The sequence below is a fragment of the Pteropus alecto genome, unplaced genomic scaffold (assembly GCF_000325575.1).
Source record: "Pteropus alecto unplaced genomic scaffold, ASM32557v1 scaffold61, whole genome shotgun sequence".
NCBI lineage: Eukaryota > Metazoa > Chordata > Mammalia > Chiroptera > Pteropodidae > Pteropus > Pteropus alecto.
Window position 1 is genome coordinate 4957870 of NW_006434835.1, and position 7986 is coordinate 4965855.

At 53.0% G+C, this 7986-nt stretch overlaps 1 protein-coding gene across 1 annotated transcript in view; it reads left to right on the forward strand.

Moving 5' to 3' along the window:
• The first annotated feature begins 7875 nt into the window (after positions 1–7875).
• The window catches only part of HPCAL1 (hippocalcin like 1), an 88411-nt gene continuing 88300 nt past the window's right edge, over positions 7876–7986 (forward strand). Inside the window, exon 1 of the mRNA XM_025045764.1 lies at positions 7876–7897. The gene's annotated coding sequence lies outside the window, so the exon portion shown is untranslated. The remainder of the gene's footprint in view (positions 7898–7986) is intronic.

Sequence of the window (7986 nt, forward strand, 5' to 3'; positions counted from 1 at the left end):
CGGAGTCCCCTCTGGAGAGCAGGCCCGTCAGGGAAGAGAGAGAGTGGCCTCACCCACCTCCCCGTGGGCGGGCCCTGACCCTCACTAGCCTCTGCCCTCAGCCAGGGCAGCCAGGCCCCAGGCTACAGAGGGTCCATGGGCACCAAGACTTGCTCCCTCTGAGCTGACACCTTTTCTGGCAAATGGGACAGTCGGGGCCTCCTGGGCAGATGGTAGAAGGAGGAGCAGCCCCTGAGCCCAAATCAGCAAATCAGCAAATCAGCAAAGCAGAGCTCGGTGCCCGCCAGCTCACCCAGCCCACCCGCAGGTCTGCAGGAGAGGCGCTTTTCTGCCTGCAAAAGGCTTTCGGGCTCCTCTACGGCCAGTGTCCCGTCCGCCCCGCACCTGAAGACAGCAATGTGGAGAGCTTCTGGCCTGCGGGGCTTCTTTGGGGCCAAGCAAAGGAAGGGGTGGCAGCACAGTGTGGGCGCAGCGTGGATGGGACCAGCAGCGGGGTGGGTGGGGGCAGGGTGCTCTCGCCCTCCTCCACCTGTAGCTGACACGGTGGGATATTTCAGACGCTGACACCTGGAGCCTCCTGTGAGTCTCTAGAACGGGGCACCTGAGCGGGGCGGGGTATCTCAAAGCTGGGTTCTGTTGGCAGTAGTTCTGAACCTTAGGAACAGTGGGTATAGATAGGACCATCTTTTCCCCGAGCCGGGACTCGATGCTGTCCAGGCAGCCCAGGTTAGCTCTGACACAGGCCCAGGCTCACCCAGCTTCTCAGGTCCCAAATGGCTTTCCCTGGGAGAGGAGGTGAACTTATGTTACTTCTCTGTTTTACTCTCTCCAGGACAGGGAGGAGTGGGCAGGGGGCCATTTTTTGAGTGCAGAAAGGAGAAACAGCTAGTAATAACAGGTCCTTGGTTCCTTAACTCAACCAGTGTGAGTGACAGCTGCCTCTGTCACAGCCTGCCTAGTCCTTGGGTACAGAGATGAATACATAAGACAAGTTCTGGCTGCCAGGAAGCTCACATTTGGGTGGCGGAGACAGGCAAATATTGAGCTGATAACAAAACGGTGGGATCAGACTTCTAGAGAAATACGGGCAAGTACAGAGGGAAGGTTTCTGCAGGGCCAGGGGCAGGGCGAGCGAATGGGCACCTGAGTCACGCACAAAACCGAAAGTGGCACCAAAACCTCGGTCATCAAGACAAATTCTATTTTAATGTTTTTAAAACTCAAAATTAATGTAAGAAAATTTGTGATGAACGAAATATCGCAGTTTTAAATAGAGACAGGCTGTTGTTTGTTGTACGACCCTGAGTTATTGTGCAGTGTGTCTAATCTGCCCAAGGTCACGGCCACGGAGCCTTGGAGTCCCCTGGGTAAGTCTCGCAGTGGCACAGATGGTCGGTTGACAGCGGTCTGTGAGCAGGTAGGGTGCGCGGTCTGTGCAAAGTCCTGGGGGCAGGAACGCTATTCAGTTGACTCTTCAGGAGGATACAGGACAGTGAAATCTTTTTCTTCTTTTTGGGGGGAACAGCTTTATTGAGATATAATTCACATAACACACAATTTGCCCATTTGAAGGGTGCAGTTCAATGGTCTTTTTAGTATATTCACAGAGTTGTGCAGCCACCACCACGACCAATTTTAGAACATTTTCATCACCCCCAAAAGAAATCCTGTACCGTGTAGGAGACACCCCCATTTCACTCCGATCATCGTCTCCAGCCCCAGGAAACCAGGAATCTGCTAAGAAAATAAAATGATTTTTACATTAGACGTTGGGTCTTTGCAGATCCTCAACCTACTTCGACAGTGTGGACGCAGGTGTGTGGCGACATTTTCATGCAGTGCCTTCCCTGGGAAAGCTGCCTGTTGAAAAGACTGTCTTTCATTACATTGTCTTGGCGCCCGTGTCAAAACCAACTGATCACACATGGGAGGGTTTAGTTCAAACTTGCGGTTTTATTCCACTCACCTATCTGTCAACCCTTACGCAGTACCACGCTGTCTTGGTCACTGTAGCTTTGTAGGAATGATACAATTTTCCCAGATGTAAATTAGAAAGGACATCTCTCGCTTGCCTCTGAGGACTGTGGAGGCCAGTGGTTCTCAAAGTGTGGTCTTCTGACCAGAACGGTCAGCATCGTCTGGGAACCTGTTAGACATGCAAATTCTTAGGTACCAGCCCAGACTTTGTGAATCTGAAACTCTGTTTTTATAAGCCATTCAGGGGACTCTGATGTACCCTGAAGTTTGAGATCCTCTGACCTACATCTGTAAAATGGCCATAGGCCACGTCTGGCTATTAAGCACTTGAACTGCAGCTAGTCCAAACTGAGATGTGCTGTAAAGTATAGAACACACCCTGAATTCCAAAAAGACTTTTAGTATAAAAAAAAATGCCAACCATCTCATTCAAAATTTTTAGATTGATTACACATTGAAGTTATCCTATTTTCTACATATTGGATTAAGTAAAATGTGTCATTAAAATTAATTTCACCTGTGTCTTTTTACTTTAAAAAAAAAAAGTGCCTCCACGTGCGAGTCGCATTTTCTTTCTGTTGGAATTTGGACGAAATGAGAGACACGCAGGGCTGTGAGGGTTACTTCTGCCCCACAAGAGTTGGGGGGTTGTCTCAGGCAGATGCCTATTGTCCTGCTCAGGCCATGTAATGATTTCTCAGGCATCAGGAGCTCTGTTTTCTGGAAGGGAAGCCATCGGGAGCAGAGCTGGAAAGGCGAGCAGCCTTTTCTGGTTTGAACTGGCTTGAAACGGTGGTCGAAGCTACTGCTTGTGTTTGGCTTTGGGTTTTGTGATTGAGCGTGAGCGATGTGCAGCCAAACACACTCTGGGTTGCTCCCCTCATGGTTCAGCGACATGGGAAAGATGCCAGGCTTGATGTGCAGAGCGCTGGGCTGGAGTTGCTTACACACAGGGGGCTGGCAGGCTGCCGGAAAGGGGTCCCACTCCTGCATGGGGCAACCACGTTTTACACAGATGATGAGGACATGGACGCAGGCCCTTGTCCACACAGCTGTGCGAACCAGCAAGGAACATTTGCCCTTGGGGGTCAGGTCCAACACGCCCAGGCCACTCTTGGCTGAGTGGCTCCCTTAATGCTTGCGGTCCCCGGCATGCACTGCGTACCAGGCCAGGTCCCTGTCCTTTGCACATTTGACCCTCTCTTCTCCAAGTCACCCGAGCACGGAGCACTCATGAGGAAACAAGCTCAGCGACGTAAGGTGTCTCGTTCAGGTGACAAGCTAAAATGCGTCAGAGCGGGGACCAGAACCCAAGCATCCTGAATGAGAATCGCCAGGTTGGTCTTTGTACGTGTGCAGCAGCCGGTGAGTCTGCCTTCGGCGATGACGGAGGCAACGTGCTTATCATTTATCGAGTATCTATCATGGGCCCTTTACATACATCGCTTCTTTTAATCCAAGGGAGATATTAATATCCACGTTTTACAAATTAGAAAGTCAGACTCTGGATTAGGGTTCCACTGGGTTGCTGAAGAGAATGTTCTAGGCTTGCGAAAGCAAAGGAAAGGAAAGGGAGGGAAGAAGGAGAATTTGAGAACGTCCAGTGTTGCTTATTTAAGCCTCTTGACCACCCCACGAAGTATTCCAGAGGCTAAACGAAGTTAAGGGACCTCCAGGGTCCTGATGCAAGTGACTCCAGGAGTTGGAACTTGTCTCCGGGTCCGCCTGACCTGGCATCCTGCTCCTGAGCCCTCACCGACAAGCCAGCCTCCTTTCCACTCCCTCACTCTGCTCCCCAGAAGCCAAGGTCGGGGAGACGGTTAAGGAGCAGGGGCATGAGGGCAAAGTACTGCTCAAGGAACGAGGTCCTCGAGCCTCCGGTCTTGAAGACAGAGTCCCGGGAACCCCAGCCTCGAGACTGAAGAGGGGCAACAGGGCCGATGGGGTGAGAAATAGAAGACGAGAAGGCACAGAGGGTGTGTCTTAGCTCCAGGTGCCACAGCAACATACCTTAGAGTAGAATACCTTAGGCTTAAACAACAGACATCGATTTCCCGCAGCTCTGGAGGCTGGAAGTTCAAGATCAAGGTGCTGACCGACTTGGACTCTGATGAGGACCCTCTTCCCGCCTTGCAAATAGCTGCCTACTTGCTGTGTCCCCACACGGCCTTTGTGGAGAGAGAGAGAGATCTCACTCTTTCTTTCTCTTCTCATAAGGCCGCCAATCCTGTTGGATCAGGACCCCACCCTTACGAACTCATTCAACATTAATCCCCTTCTGAAAGTCCTGTCTCCAAATACATGTGCATTATGAGTTAGGGCTTCAATGTATGAATTTTGAGGGGACACAATTCAGTCCATAACAGGGCAGTTGCTCTAGGAGAAGGGACACTCCAGTTCATCTGGAGCCCTTGGAGCTGGCAAAGATGAACAGAGAAGGGGATTTGTCCTCATGCGCCTCTGAGTCACACTTCCTGGGTGACCCACGGGCCGCAGTATCTGCTTCAGGGGCTGTCATAACCACCGGCGGACTTCAGGGATACGCGAGACGGCCTATAATTCAATTTCCCCACCTCCGACCCACCCACGGACACGAGGCAGAATCCAGTGACACTTGCCGCTGGTGCCAACAGCGTGTTTTCTGGCTGTTTCCTCCGCTCTGAGCTTCTGGGGTCAGGAGAAGGGCGGGCAGCCAGAGGTGCCACCTCTACCCTAAGTTAGCATTGCCCAGTCTATTCCCGGCAGCCACACTTCTCCCCTCTGTAATTACAAATGAAACAGTGACAGAATCAAAGAAGGACCCAGAGAGAAGCTGGCCTCCACCTCCTCGAACATTCAAGAGCTAGAGCCCCATTTATTTGAAAGAACCTCCCTAGCAGGATACGCTCTCGAGTTCATCAAAGAACAACACATCATTTTTTTTAAATAGTATTTTTGACAAAGCCTGTGTGGGCCCCGTTTTGAGCCTGGCATTGAGTCTGGATTTTAGACCAGGCTGTCACCGATTCTAATATGTGACCCTAGACATTTCCTTTTTCCAAGCATAGGCGTCCTCATTTGTGAAATGTGGAAAGAAGTTCAAGAATGTTGGCGGTAGCATATGCCAAAGTGCTTCAAAAATAATGTCATAAAACGAAATCAGACATTACTATTCATAATAATCAGAGTCATTCCTGCCTTTAAGTGTTTGTAGCCATCTCATGGAAGACAAAGTGTATGTATAGCATGGCACCTGTCATGTGTCAACTTGTGTCCTCCATAAAGATGTTGAAGTCCTTACCCCCAGTACCTGTGAATGTGACCTTATTTGAAAATAGGGTCTCTGCAGATGATCAAGGTAGGGAGAGGTCGTTAGGGTGGGCTCTAATCCAATATCACGTGTGTCCTTATAAAAAGGGGACATTTGGACACAGAGACAGACACACAGAGGGAAGATCATGTGAAGACGCAAGGAAGAGACAGCCACCTACTAGCCAAGAAACACCCAAGGCTGCAGAAGCTGGAGCAGAGGCTGGAACAGACTCTTCCTCACAGCCTGTAGGAGGAACCAATACTGCTGACACCTTGATCTTGGACTTCCAGCCTCCAGAACTGAAACGGTCAATGTCTGTCATTCGAGGTACCCAGTTTGTAGCGCTTTGTTACAGCAGCTCCAGGAACCCAGTACGCCTGACTCTGAATTTGCTTTCTCACTTGCTCTAGTTTATTAAATGCCAAAGTACTTATTGAGAAACTACTCTATGCTCTCCCTCCACTAAGGAGCCTGAGGGGTTTATAGTCCTTGTTCTGAACGTGCAGTAGACACAAGAAGAGACCAGGTTGTGTCTCACCTGAGGGAGACACACGCCTTTTCAGAAGTTCAGAGGACAGAGGAGCACAGGTAGGCTGACAGGCTGGAGGGCTAGGTGAGAGCTGAACTGCGCCTTGAGGTTCCAGATGGGTGGGGAGAGAGGGGAAGTCATGCCAGGTGAGGAACCGGCCAGCAGCCGGGGCACGCGGTTCTGTGTGAGAGGCGGGGTCCGGGAACTCTGCTTCTGCCATCTCCATGAGCTTCTTCCTGTCCGCGCTGCCTCTTGCCTGCATCTACCATGCTTTCCCCTCTTCATCTTTTCAAAAACTCTCACCGGCTCTGTGAGCCTTTCCTGACCCTCTTCCCAAGAGCTGGGTTTGCAAGTGGTCATAGCTCAGGCCTTGATGACGGGCATTATTGTGCTTCGTGGGGACGTCTGTGGCCTTGTGAGAGAAGTGTGCCCCGTTTCTGTGGCAGAGACATCGTGAAACCCTCAGCAAAGCGACCGTTTTCTCCCGAGCAAATAAGAAGACTGCAGTTCCCAGACCCCTTGCATCCAGGGACCACGTGACCGATTCTGGTCAGTGATTGTGGGCAGAATTGATGTGCAGCCCGTCCAGGCCTGGCTCCTAATGACCCGGACACCTTGGCTAACACTTTCCTCTTGCCATCGGCTGCAAGTCGAGGGGCCAGTGGAGGCTTGGAAGCTCCGAAGGAGGGCGGACATCTCCAGATGGAAGGTGCCGGGCTTCCTGACACCTGTGCAGAGTCTTCTCCATGTCCCTAACCTGCACTGAAGTGGGCTTAGGTGGGTGACCACAGCAGAACATAAGCTATGCATGCTAACCCAGCATCTGCAGCCACCTGGCTGATGGGCCTGGTCTGGGCATCCGATGGAGGGCTCCTCACCTGGAACCCTCCCCTCTGCATAGATATGCTGCAGGAAGCCTATGAAATGACCTTGGCTGCTGGTCTCTGCTGAGAAGGAAGGATGGTACCCCAGGTGCCAGAGCCGGCTCTGTATGGCATCACCACCGTGGGTGCCTCTGATGTTCACAGACATCATTTCATGTGATCCTCACATCAGGGCCGAGATGAGACTAGCAACCTCTGGGTTTGTTTTTGCCTTCTGTTTACAGAGGGGTCTGGGCTCGGCCCGCCTTGCCTACCAGTCCCCAGCCAATTGCCCCTCAAAGCCACCCACCGGTTTCTCTCCGCAGCCTCCTGTGTAGTGGGAGTTCACTCACTGTTTTTGTGGAGGAGGATTTGAGTTTTCCCCTAGAGACGCTAGGAAGACAGTTTGTCTCAGCCTAACACTAACGCCCAGCTCCACATTTATGGCTGTTTCTGTGGTTACCTTTCTTCAGGGATGTCTGGGGTAGGTGGCGGTGCTAGTGGTGGGGGTGTGTATATATTTGTTCTAAGGCCTGGATATTCAGGAGTTGCTGGATGAAGAGTCCCTTATTCCTGCCCTTTCACGCCTGTGCCATTGTCAGGGGATGGAGGAAGTCTGCAGGAAACACGGTCTGCCTCTCCTAGGAGGCCACCTGTCCCTGGGACTGAGATGCCGACCAGGCCCCTCACTCAGCAGAGACTGCAGACCCACAGCATGTCAGGGAGGGAAGGGCAGGAAGAAGCCTGCTCTTCTTCCTGTCCATTTTACAGGTCGGGGAACCGAGGCCAGGGAGTCTAAGGGGGCCTGTCCAAATGGCTGGGAGTCTGCCAAGTCAACTATAGCGGAACGCAGGTCTCCCTCGTCCCAGGCCCAGGCTCCTTCCTTGAAGGGGGCGCGGGAAGGCTGGCGGTACCTGCTCTAGGGAAGGGGCGGACGGTGGGGGGTGGGAGGGGAAGCAGGGACAATGGGGCCTGGCAGGAGCACTGGCACGACTCTGCCTCTTCCCCTTCTGGGCCACCCGGGCCCTACTTCCTGCAGAGGACTCCGGAGGCGGGGAACCGGCGCGGGGCCGGCCCCTCCCGGGCGCCGCCTCCTGGCATCTCCCAAACCCGCAGGCCAGAGGCCAAGGGTTTGGGAGGCGGACTCGGTGCTCGGCTCCGCCCCTCGTCCGAAATCCACGCGGGGCCGGGACCTGGTTAGGGCCGCGGCTCCACGGGCAGCGAGCTGAAGAGGAGGTATGCGCCAGCGTAGAAAGGGCTGGGGTCCCGCGCCCAGCGGACGGGAGGGGGCGTGGCTCCGGACGGGGGCGTGCTCGGCCGGCGGG